At 42.2% G+C, this 12,227-nt stretch overlaps 1 protein-coding gene across 1 annotated transcript in view; it reads left to right on the top strand.

The window, feature by feature from the left end:
- The window catches only part of L3mbtl4 (L3MBTL4, histone methyl-lysine binding protein), a 272,089-nt gene that overhangs the window by 15,089 nt on the left and 244,773 nt on the right, over positions 1–12,227 (top strand).

Here is a 12,227-nt window from a genome sequence, read left to right as displayed (position 1 = left end):
TAAATGTCCTTGGGCTCTTAATGTCTCCTTGTTTGTCCTTGATGCTCCAGATCTTTGCGATGTGTGTGATATAAATGTCCCACTTATACTTGAAAATTCTATATTCTTCTACAATAAAAGATGACTCAGATGAGGACCAACATATGGGTATAGAGACACATTGAGAGGGCAGTTTGATACAATGTCCACTTAGTAAAATAATAGATTCATTTCTGGGGCCAGTGAACTCCTCAACAAAGGATTTTTGGTGACATTTATAGCTGGCCTATGCAGTTCTTCCTGGAGTGGGCCTTAAATCTAATCAGTAGTTATCCAATAACATCCATGCCACTATTGCACATGTGAACATGCCTTGCCAGGTTTTGACAGCTCTCACAGAATTCACAGTGGGACGAGAACTTTGATGTTAGCCCCGGCTGGTTCATGGAACTCAGTGTGTGAAGGGGGATTTGATTCCCTTGAGACATCCTGTCAGTCGGTGTGGGTCCAGCTAGTCAAGCTGCCCCATTGCCAAGAGAGGATCATCTCGGGCATCCCAGCCAGAAATAAATGACAAGATTTTCTGGTCTTGACAGCTGAACTTCATGTAGACTTCCCTGCAGGATGATTCGCAGAAAACAAGATCAACCTAGTAGACCTGGAAGGCAGGGCAGTTATAACCAGAAGGCAAATCATTCTAAGTGATGCAGAAATCACTGCAAAGACACCAGGAGTTTACAAAACAAGTACTCACCTTGACCTGTCCACCACCACCCAAATCCCTGTAGCAGAACTCACAATCACAGACACAACTGAAGTGTCTGAGAAAGAATTCTGATTAAGGGCCTCATAGAAGTCTAAAACACAGATACATAGACTAAAAGAAGCTGCCCCAAACCTTGGCAAGACCACATCTAGAGTAAATAAAACAGTAAGGTAGAGGAGAAAGTGCAAAACATGGAGGAAAAATTCAGCAAAGAAAAAAATGAAGTGTTGATGAAGAGCCAACAAGAATGACTGTGAGTGAGAACCGTGGCCAATACAGAAACCATATGAGGTACCCATCACCATACAGGACCAGAAGAACAAGCTCAAGATGGAGGCCGAAGCTGAGACAGGTATGTAATCAGAAACAGATGCAGAAAATATTAAGGAGTACAACTAAGATTTCCATTAATTCTGTGACACAGTTCAGAGGCCAAACATAGAGTATATGGGGTAGAAGAGGGAACAAAGTCCAAATATTTAGACAAATTGTTTAGTGAAATCATGGCACAAAGTTTTCTAAACCTAGAAAATGGATTGGACTTCTCAGCAAAAGAGGCACTTAGATCCCCAAACCCATGTGACCAGATAGAAATTTTACAGGATTCATAATAGTCTACATTTCAAAAATACGTGACAATACACACACACACACACACACACACACACACACACACACACACACACACCATTTAGTACTAAAGAAAAATAAAAATGCCAACTCACATACAAGTAGGATTATCAGGATAATCTCAGGCCTTTCATCAGAAAATCTAAAATCCAGAAGGGCAGAATATTTTTCAACTCTGTGGGTAAATATCTATGAAGCAAGAATGCAAAACCCAACAAGACTATATTTCAGAATTGATGGAAAAGTAAGAATATTTCAACATAAAATATTTTACATTGTTTAATTTTGGAACTGAGATTCTTTACCTGTATATGTTTTGTATTTAAATATAGAACAATAAACATGAAATTAAACATTGTCCATGTGAATGTTTTGTTTCTGTTAGCAATTAGTTCCAAATGTTATTGTCTGAGATTATTTTACTGAGAATGAATTTATCTTTTGCACATTACTTATGTTTATGGATTTTAAATATGTTTGAGCATAAATATGTTGATGTTTATAGATTATAAAACTTTATGCCTTCAATTAAGTTTTTTGTCAGAAAAGTATTATTTTTTTATTTGCCGAAGCATATGCACTTCTAAGGGCAGGTCAAGCTTTTGAAAGCAAAACAGCCTGCGCTAATCTGTGTATCACTAACCTAGGGGGTTAGGCAGGTTCCTGTGGGTCCCAGGCAGCAGGGACTGGTGGGAAGAAAGTCCATTTGCAAACATGTAACAGGGAACTGCAAAGTCCTTTTACTGATACACTGTCAAGCTTAGCTACTGTTTCCACTGCTCTTCCACAGTAGACAGAGAGCAAGCTGCCTTCTGTTCCTCCAGCGAAGCTTTGCCTGAGACTTGAGTTGGATTGATAAATAGGGGATAGATAGACTTTTAGGAAACCTTTCTAGCCACGTGAAGAACTAGTGGTCCCCTCCAAGGGCCATCATGTCTTCCCAGAGACCTATGATGTCTGTGGGGCAGGTACTGTTCAGTGAAGAGTAAGTTTCTTGGCTTTTTGGAGCCCATTCCCTATGATGGAATATCTTGCTCAGCCTTGCTACCGCGGGGAGGGGCTTGGTTCTGACTCAGCTTGCTGTGCTAGCCTTTGTTGACTCTTCAAGGGGAAGGTCTTACCTCACTGAAGAGTGGATAGGGGGTGGGAATGGGGGAGGAGGAACATGTGCAAAATGAAAACATTGTTTTAAAAAAAAATCTCAGTTTTTGATGAACATGGGTGAATCTGGAACTTTCCTTAGGAAAGCTAACCACAGTCTTTGCTGAAACATCGAGAGCTACCTCTTGACAGCTAGAAGTTAAGCTGGAGTGTGCATAGAGGCCGGGAAACTAGAAAGGGGCCCAGGGGAGGAGTGCTCCCATTTCAACTTTCATTACATGTGCATGGGAAGGGGGCAGAGACATGGAGAAGAGGAGTTCATTTATTAGCAGAAGCAGCATGTATGAAAATGCCACCAGGAAACTCGTGACTTTGTATGATAATTATAAGAATAAAAATAATATCAATTCTTTTGAAGAATACCCATAGATTTCCAGCTGAAAGATACTTTACCCCTTATTTCTGGTATCTAGAATAAAGCTGCCCTTTATAAAGATCTCTGTATGTTTGTATGTGTATATGAACTGCACTGTTCCGTACCACTCAGTGTGTCTTATTCTTCCGATTGAACAGTGCTAAGAGACTTTCTTCACCAGGCTGTGTGACAGGCTGGTCTGTGCTTACTGGGAAGACCCTGACCCCACCTCTCCCAGGTGGGCAGGAAGCCCTGCAGGCCCTTGTGACAGTCAGGGCATGCGCCTGGCAGCAGGGTTGGTGTGCTGGAGGCCTCGTCAAGGCAGGAGGGCATCCGCGGCACAGAGCACTGCTCTCTTCGGAGCGTTGACACAAAGCCTCTCAAGCTGGGCTCGGCGTGCATGTCCTCGGGTCTTCAGCAGTGACAGGATGGAGAGACTGGTGGAGAATCTTGTTCTAAAGGAGGAGCCTGTTATTTCTCTAACAGCTTTACTGAAGTGAAAGGCACCAACTCTATGTGTCCTCCATTGATGGTATACATAGTGAATATTTTACTGTATTTACAGAGTTCTATCACCATTATCATATTGATCCTGACAACATTTTTATTGTTCCAAAATGCAGTTCCCAATAGTTACTAATCATTCTCCATTTTGTCATCTTTTCAAGTTCTTGGCAATCACTCGTTTACCTTGTGTCTTTACAAATGTACCTGTCCCTGACCTTTCTTGTGAGCAAGAACATACTATGTTACCTTTGTGCCGGGCTCTCCTGCCCGAGCATGGGAGTTCATCTATAATGTATACCATTTATTTTCACTGGTGTATAGCATTAATGGATCAATCACAATTCCTGTACCTGTTTATTATTGGCGGGGATTCAGGTTATTTCTACTTAGGGAATATTTTGAATAATACTACTGTGAATGTTTGGTTTTGTTTGGACATATCCCTTCTGAGCTTGGTTGTACATCTGGGAGTGAGTTTTGGGGTAATTTTGTAGTTACCAAGGACCCACCCTTTTGTTTCCCATGATGTCACATACCATCTGCATTCTTCTGAGCAGTGCATGGAGTTTTCTTCTTCTCTGTATCTTGGCTGACACTTTTTTGATTTTTTGAGACAAGGTTTCTCTGTAACTTTGAAGCCTGTCCTTGAACTAGCTCTTGTAGACCAGGCTGGATTTGAACTCACAGAGATCCACCTTCCTCTGCCTCCTGAGTGCTGGGATTAAAAGTGTGCGCCACCACCGCCCAGCTTCACTTGCTGACTTTTGACATGAAACACCATATTGGATGTGAAATGGAATCTGGTTTGGGGGTATCATTTTATATTGATTTCCCAGTATGGCAGAGACTCTCACACACTTTCCTGTTTTCAAGAGCACTCTGACCTTTAGGTAAATTATGTAATTTCCACTCATGGAATCCTGGTGTGCTTTTGTTCACAAGCTGACCTTTCAGGGCGCTTTAAGATTCCATTGCTCTCTTCCCCTTCACCAACCCACACGTCTTACACATGGACATCTGAGTGCAGCAGGAAAACTCCAGGGTAGCACAAGGTGCTTGGATAAGAGCTTCCCAATAGAAATCACGTCTGGACGAGTCCCTGAGGGCAGTTTGGTATAGTGGGAAGGACTCTCAGGGAGAAGGTAGTAGAAGTCAGACAGACTGGTGGAAAGTCCCCCCCTGCGGAGCAGCTTTGAGGAGCACTGGGATTAACACTCTCCGTTGCAGGGTCTGGTTGGAAGGAGGAGGAGATGAGGCAAGAAGTAATTCTGAGCATTCAGCTCAAATTGATTTCCGATGGCCTCATAAAGGGCTTTACCTTACCTCTTAGATGTTTTAACGATTCAGAGCGGTTGTGAGAACAGTGGAAAAGATCTCACTGCCAAACTAAACGATATTAAACTATCTCAGGCAATGTTTTGAGTTATAAAAATATTTGTCCTCCATATAAAAATAAATAAGCGGAAAGCATGCAAAGATCCACGATCACACGTTGCACTCATGTCTCCTTTGTATCCTTCAGGGATGCGGATGTTCTTCATTCATTCTCAATTTTATGCCCTTCACATTTGTGAGGGTCTGAGGCCAGTTAGCCTGAAACCTGCTTCCCATTTCAGGCTTGTCAGACGCTTCCTCTTGGTTGGATGAGTCTCTGGCATTTCTGTGGGGACGTCACAGAATCCCTGCCAATGGCCATTGTTGTTCCCACCGTATCCTGGCGGGTGGCATGCACTGCTGACTGCCTCCTGCCTGCCAGTGCTAACTTTGGTTGCTGCACTGAAGGGGAGCGATCCAGATTTCTCGACTGTACAAATAATTTTTTCTCTGGTGGAATAAGCCCATAACTGTTGGGAAGCTGCTCCGGGTGTATATGATCGTTCTATTTCTCACCAAGTTTATACTCACCAGTTTCTATCATTCACTGTTAGTTATTAATTAGTATGATACTTGCTAAGTGGAGATGTTCAAGTACCACGAGTCCTTCTGTGTTTATCGGTTGTCTTCTTCCCTGCCTATCATTTCCTTTTGTGCTTTCTTCTTTATGCGATGAAGGATTCACCGAGCTGGCTTTGTATAGGGTGCTGTATTCTGCTCTGTACGCTATGTGGGGGGGGGGGGGGAGTGAACTGCCTTCCTTGACTTTAGGGCTGGGGTATTTGTTAAACGAATCTGAGATCATAATAAAGAATGGCCAAATGATTAAGCAAAGAGCTAACACCTGTCCAGAAAGGGGAAGGATTGCTTTGTGTGGAGAATTGCATGGTGGTGTTTGGTTCTGTGGCAGATTAGCCTACCTGTAGTGGCTTTGTTGTCTTTAAGTTCTGGAGAGTGAGCGTTTGGAATTTGTTTCAGTTCAGCCTTAGAATATCAGCAAGAAGTTAGAAGGGAGAGAGATTGAGGTTGCTATTTTCAAGATCTGTAGCAACAGTAATAAGGAATTTATAATAAAGGCTGTGATTTAATATGTCTGGGGAGGATTTAGTTGGCAACAGTAGGCCAGATTAGAGAGGAGCAGGATAGCATTAGGGGGAGACACAGCGGGATGGTTATATCATGTTAGGTGTAATTATGACTTGGTGTATTGTTTTCATTTGAAAATCAAGCATGACATAAGGATATATGATTGCGTGTCATGTGACACTGGGTGGACATATGATAGTTAATCTTGGTTGTCAACTTCGCCACACCTGGAATTAACTGAAGCCCAAACAGCTGGTCATGCTTATGAGGGACTTTTCTTGGTTGTATTATTTGAGTTGGAACATGCACACTAAATTTGGACCATCTGAGGTCAGAGGACTCATCCTAAATCTGGGCCACACTTTCTAGACCACATAAAAAGATGCGGAAGAAGGAAGGCTTTGCTTTTGCCTGCTCGCCCTTACTCAATCATCTACCCCATAGCTGAGGCATTCCTTTGCCGATGTTCGAACTGACTTTGGGGTTCCAGCATATACTGAAAACTGGCAGCTCTGTAGGACCTCCATAGACTCTAGCACCAGATTGTGACTTATGAGTCATCCAGTCTCACAGAATGAAGAACTAATGCATTCTTGGTCTTTCTGTTTGAAGACAGCCATTGTGGGACTATTTGAACAACAGTTTGTAAGCCACTATACTAAATCCTTATGTGTATATTTGCATACATACATATGTATTATTTTATTCTATTAGTTCTATTCCTTTAGAAAACCCTGATTAATATATAGGGCATTAATATATAGGACATGTGAACAGTGTAGGTGGGGCCTTTGGTGCTAGGGCTCTGGGAATGGAGTCAGGATGACATGGACACCATGGGGTTGGTAAAGTTCTCTGTGATCTCTTTATTCAGAATTCCTTGTTCTGGATCTGTGGATTGGTAGGCCAGGGAAATAATTATGGTTTTCCATGATCAAACTCTCTTTTCATGAGAGTATAAGTTCATCACACAATACATACATTTTTTTTTGTGTGTGTGTAGCTTTGGTGCCTGTCCTGACACTCTTGTAGACCTGGCTAGCCTCGAACTCACAGAGATCTGCCTTCCGAGTACTGGGATTAAAGGCATGTTCCACCACCACCCGGCCAGTATATACATCTTAATATGATGACAGCTGCCCAAGCAGCTTGCCCTGCTGTCTCTGAACAGTGTGACATGCATGGAAGGATCTATATGGACAAGAACAGAAGATAGAAGAGAGTACAGACTTAGAAATAAATAAATTTTGAATATGTGCCAAAATGGTTGTAACAAGGGTGCCAAAGCCATTCAATAAAGAAAGAAGAACCATTTCAAATTATGTTAGGAGAACTGAATATTACATGCCAAAAAAAAAAATATGAAGCTGCAACCTTAGCTTAAATGTAGAGAAAATGACCTTAAAATTATCAAAGACCAAAATTTAAAAGCTCCCCTCTTAAAAATCTTAAAAGGAATCCAGGGGAAAACTTTTGTCTTTGTTTCTGCTGGTGGTTTCCCGGGGTAACAGCAAAGTCACAGGCGGTAAAAGAAAAACGGGCAATGGGCTTCATGAAGATCAGACTCTTCTGCACATCCAACATCAGCCTTCGACATGCACAAAGGCAGTCTCTAGGAAGGGGCATTTACAACTCAAATATCTAACTGGGGATTGATACTTAGATTGTAAAGCACATGCCTAAAACTCACCATCAAATCAGACAAGCAGATTCAATCCTGGGCTAAATCGCCCGGGGAAGTAGCTTGGTGGTACACTCTGCCTCATCTGTGCAAGGCCCTGGGTCTGATCCCCAGCAGCACAGAGAACTATTTTAGAACAACGGAAGAGGGGAAAGGGTTTATATACGCGCCTCCTCACAGAAGATGTGGGAATAAGCATGTGATGGAATTCGGAGGATCACAAATCATTAGGGAAAAGCCAACAACTACAATGTGCGTCAACTGTGTCTACCAGGTAGCTCCTATCTGCAAACTACTCAATTAGAAACTGTCAATCAGAGTGTGGAAATATTGTAACATTTGTATAGTGTACATGGGGTCTGACAGTGCCTGTCAGAACTTGAAGACAGCCATCTGCTTTTGGCCCCTTGGTGTTGCCTGTGTTGATGTGTCTGGCGGCTGCGGTCTCGGGATTCTCATAAATTCCTTGTTCCTTATTGGCGTTCTCCTTTAACAGATTTGTGTCTGGGCTTTCTCAGTACTGTTAAGTCAGTTTTCCTTTGCTGCCTTGCTTTTCACGCTCCCAGAAATGTTTGTTGACATAACCCCATGGGCTTTTAATCTCTTTTCACTGTGACTTTATATTATTGTATTAGCTGTGCTGTAACTAATTTATTGTTTTGCTTAAATAGCATTTTATTTAGTGTACTTTGGCTGCAGAACTTGCTATTTTTGTTGACTTCTGTTTCCCCTTCCTATCCAGTTACTCCTTCCATGTAAAAGCTCTGTTACTAGTCCCTTTTTGTTAGTTACTGCAAACTAGTGTTTAAACCACCTCAAAAGCTTAATATCTTTAATACATCAAGCCCTTTCCCCTTCTGCCACAGCCATGCCTGATATGGATTAGTGGTTTTTTTTTTCTTGCAGTTGCTTTGGGCCAGTACTCCTCAGGTCCTTGGGAATGCCCTGATCTGGCTTTATTGCTGAACTCGGAAGTAGTTTCTTATGTTGTTTGACTTACAGGCATTAGTTAGCGCCAGTCAGAGGTCTGTGCCTAACTGTGGAGGAGTCCAGAAACTGCCGTTCAGGTTTCTTCCCCGAAGGAAACCATCTCGGATCTGTTCCTTTCTATGCTCTGCATGGTTTGCTGGCTTCCAAACGGTTGCATATACTCACACAAGAACCTCAGATTCCCTTCTTCACCAGTGGTTTGTGTGCATTCTTTGCGGTTAATCTGGCACTTTCTCTGCTACTAAGCATCCTTTATTGGGGCCATTTAGCTAGCTCAGCAGCTAAAGACACCTGACATCCAGACTGGTGACCTGACTTCGATCCCCAGGTCACCCAAGGTGAGAGAAGACAACTGATTCCCACAAATTGTCCTTTGGCCTCCACTCACCTGTGCCAGCAGGCAGGCACCCCCGCCTCTGTGTTTATGTCTGCGTTTACAAACTGAAAGTTTAAACTCAAAACTCGTGAATCAATGCTTAATGAGGGTTATTTTCTGAGACGGTTACTGAAATCCTTGAAACCTGGGGTGACACTAGAATTTACTCTCCAGGAATAACAGCAGTTATCCCCAGAGTCACCAATCAGCAGATTCTCTGAGATTGTTAGCCGCTTGAAAAACATGTAAAATATTGTTGGTAGTCGGTGATTAGTTCGGTTTCCTTGAAGAGCTAAATTATGATATAGAAACTCATGCTAGGAAGAGATGTCTTATTTGGTTTCAAGATGGACTCAATATTTACAACTCAAAGAATTGTCGTGTTGGTGGTAATGAACTAGTGCCTGTGTATTTAGTTCATTGACATAGGTAGTCAGGGATTAATTAATTAATTAATTAAAATGGTAGTAGCAGGGCACAGCTGGGGCCTGAGGCCATCACAAAGCACCATCACGAAGTCATGACATCATCGTCAATCAGAGTCGGCTGTGACTCTTGATGGAGTGTTATGTGTTTGGTGAAAGGAGAAACAAAAACAAAACAGCTGCAGAGTTTCATTCTAAGTTTCAGAGGGGAGAACCAGGATGCTGGTTAACTGACCCTGAGTGGTAATAATCCATAAAAGCGGGCAGCAGGCCAGGGCAGGGCCTGGCGGGAGCGAATGCGGATTAGATTCCTTAGTTGTTGGTGACTTCACTAGACGCAGAGTTGTGTTTCTTTCGTTATGTAATTTATTTCATACTGACTTCAAATCAGTTCTCTTTTGAACAAACAATTTACAAAATGATCTCTCTGAACTGGGTGTGGCAGTCCACACCTGTAAACCCAGTGCTCAGAAGACAGGCCGGTAGCTGGAAGTTTGTGGCCAGCCTGGGCTATATAGTGAGAGTCTATCTTAACAAACAAACAAACAACAAGAAGACAGGGAAAAATTAACAAACTATTTCCCTTGACAAAAGCCAGAGGCACAATAAATAGATGGAGAAGTGGTGGGTGACTAGGTGGCGATGTGACAGCATGTCTTACTTTAGCTATTTCACCAGAGGGCTTTTGTTCACCCTCTTTACTTGTGTGGAGCTTTACTTGGTGGCACTATAAACACCAGAGCTTTGTTCTAATGTTTCAAAGGACAAGGTGAATCTGTGCGAGGCTTTCTCGTAATGACAGTATCTGAAATCACACTCTAGATCATACAGTACTGACGTGGGACCCTTAGCGATCACTTAACTGAGTGGTCAGCGAATACCAGCTCTCCCCACATACACACACACACACACACACACACACACACAGATTTCTGTTTCAGACTTTCCTGTCAGAGGCCAGCACACTGGGATAAGCTACCACACTTCTTTCAATTCCATCCAGAATCCATAACAGAGAGATGAATAGTGGTGTCTGCTGGGCTTTTGCAGGTAGTCCAGGCTGTTAGGACGAAGAGATGAGCCAGCCAGAGCTTAGTTGCTGCTAACACAATCCCTGTTTTCTCAGTAATTTCTCTTGCACAGTGGCCCACAGCACTCAATAACCTTCCAAGCATTGGGTCAGAAGACAGAAGTCCAGCTTTGATCTCACTTCTAGTTGTTTCTCTGTGGATAAATCACAGAAAATGGCAGGCCTCTCTTTCTTCTCCGAAGAACAAAGCGTAGGGTTCTTCTACAGGGCAGACCATGGAGCACTTCATTTCCTTGTACAATGTTTTCTGTAGGTGACTTTACGTTGGTGGTACCCATGGCTCATGCTTCTTGGTGCTACTGTGCTGCTTTGTCCATTCAACATCTGTGTCTATGATCTACATTCCCTCTGTCTTGACTGAATCTGCTCATTACTAGAAGACCCCTCTTACTGGTGGTTTATTAACTCGTTTTCACATTGCTGTCAAGCACCCCTGTGAGTTTTGAGTCTTTCATTGTCTTTAGGTATAATGATGGTTGTCATACTTCTATGGGAGGGTCACCTAGACCAGGAAGTGAGGGATGCTGTAAGAACTTGTCCTAACTATTTACGATTCCTGTATTTTCAGAAGAATGCTACAGGGGCTAAAATATGTTTCTGCTAAGGTTTCTGGAGAAAAAAAAATTAGTCAAGGATCCCCTTATCAAGAGTCTGAAACTGATCTTATCCATGCGTTGGGCTTACTTACATGGAACAAACATTGACATTTAAAATATTTAAACACAACCATTCATCAATTGGAATATCTCATACACACATGGACAATAATTCAACTGGACTGTAATTTTTTGTGAGTATGGTGAAAGAGTGCTTTATTCATACAAGTGTAGAGAATGTTTCAAAACTGTGTTCAGAGGCAACAAGGATAGGTTCATAATATGAAATATTTTCATTAATTACAATGAAAATAAATATTTTGCAATTCAGTTCACCAAAACAACTTTAAAGCAAAACTAACTGGATAAGAGTAATATTAGTGAAAGGATGAGAGAAGGTAAAGATGGAGCTGAGAAATAAATGTAATTATTGCTGAAAAGGAAGAGAAGAGGAGACTAAGACATTATCAGTTCGTCTCTGATAGGGGCATCTAAAAAAAGAACAGTGACCTCAAAAGTATCAAAATACTCAGCCAAAAGAACTTACAAAAACAGCTGTTTTGAGTTATGCCCAACATGTATATATAAATATATTCATATGTACTTAGACATCTGTTATGTATGTATTTTAAATCAGTGGTGGGCTGATTACCATGTGTGCCTCCTACAAGTCCTCCCAGGCTTCAGGACCAGGACACAAGAGCATCACTAAGGTTGCAGCTTGTGAGCCAGTCTCAGGACCCCAAAACAAAGAGAATGAAATGGAATGATAAATAGAGCTATTTTGGAGTATTGTACTTACGCAGATTAAATAGCAGCAACAGAATGCAATCAGGGAGAGAATTATTGGAGGGGCTGAAAAGGTTCTCAGAGTTCTTCTTCACAGTCAAGACACAACATCAGGTGGCTAATTCTAGGTTTTGTCAGGACGCTAAGAAGTTCGGCTCTTGGGAATCTTAGCCTCTTGGCTCTCATTCGGTCTACCAAGTACTGACAAAACCACCCGACCTTGATGAGTAAGTGAAGGAAGTAGGAAACGAGTGTCTGAACACTTTTGCTTTAGTCCAACAGAGCTTAGCATAAGTCTGGGGCAAGAAATAGAAAATTCTGGGGCTGGAGAGATGGCTCAGTGGTTAAGAGCATTGTCTGCTCTTCCAAAGGTCCTGAGTTCAATTCCCGGCAACCACATGGTGGCTCACAACCATCTGTAA

Source organism: Microtus ochrogaster, unplaced genomic scaffold (genome assembly GCF_000317375.1).
Source record: "Microtus ochrogaster isolate Prairie Vole_2 unplaced genomic scaffold, MicOch1.0 UNK20, whole genome shotgun sequence".
NCBI classification, from domain to species: domain Eukaryota; kingdom Metazoa; phylum Chordata; class Mammalia; order Rodentia; family Cricetidae; genus Microtus; species Microtus ochrogaster.
This window is presented reverse-complemented; position numbering and strand designations above follow the sequence as displayed.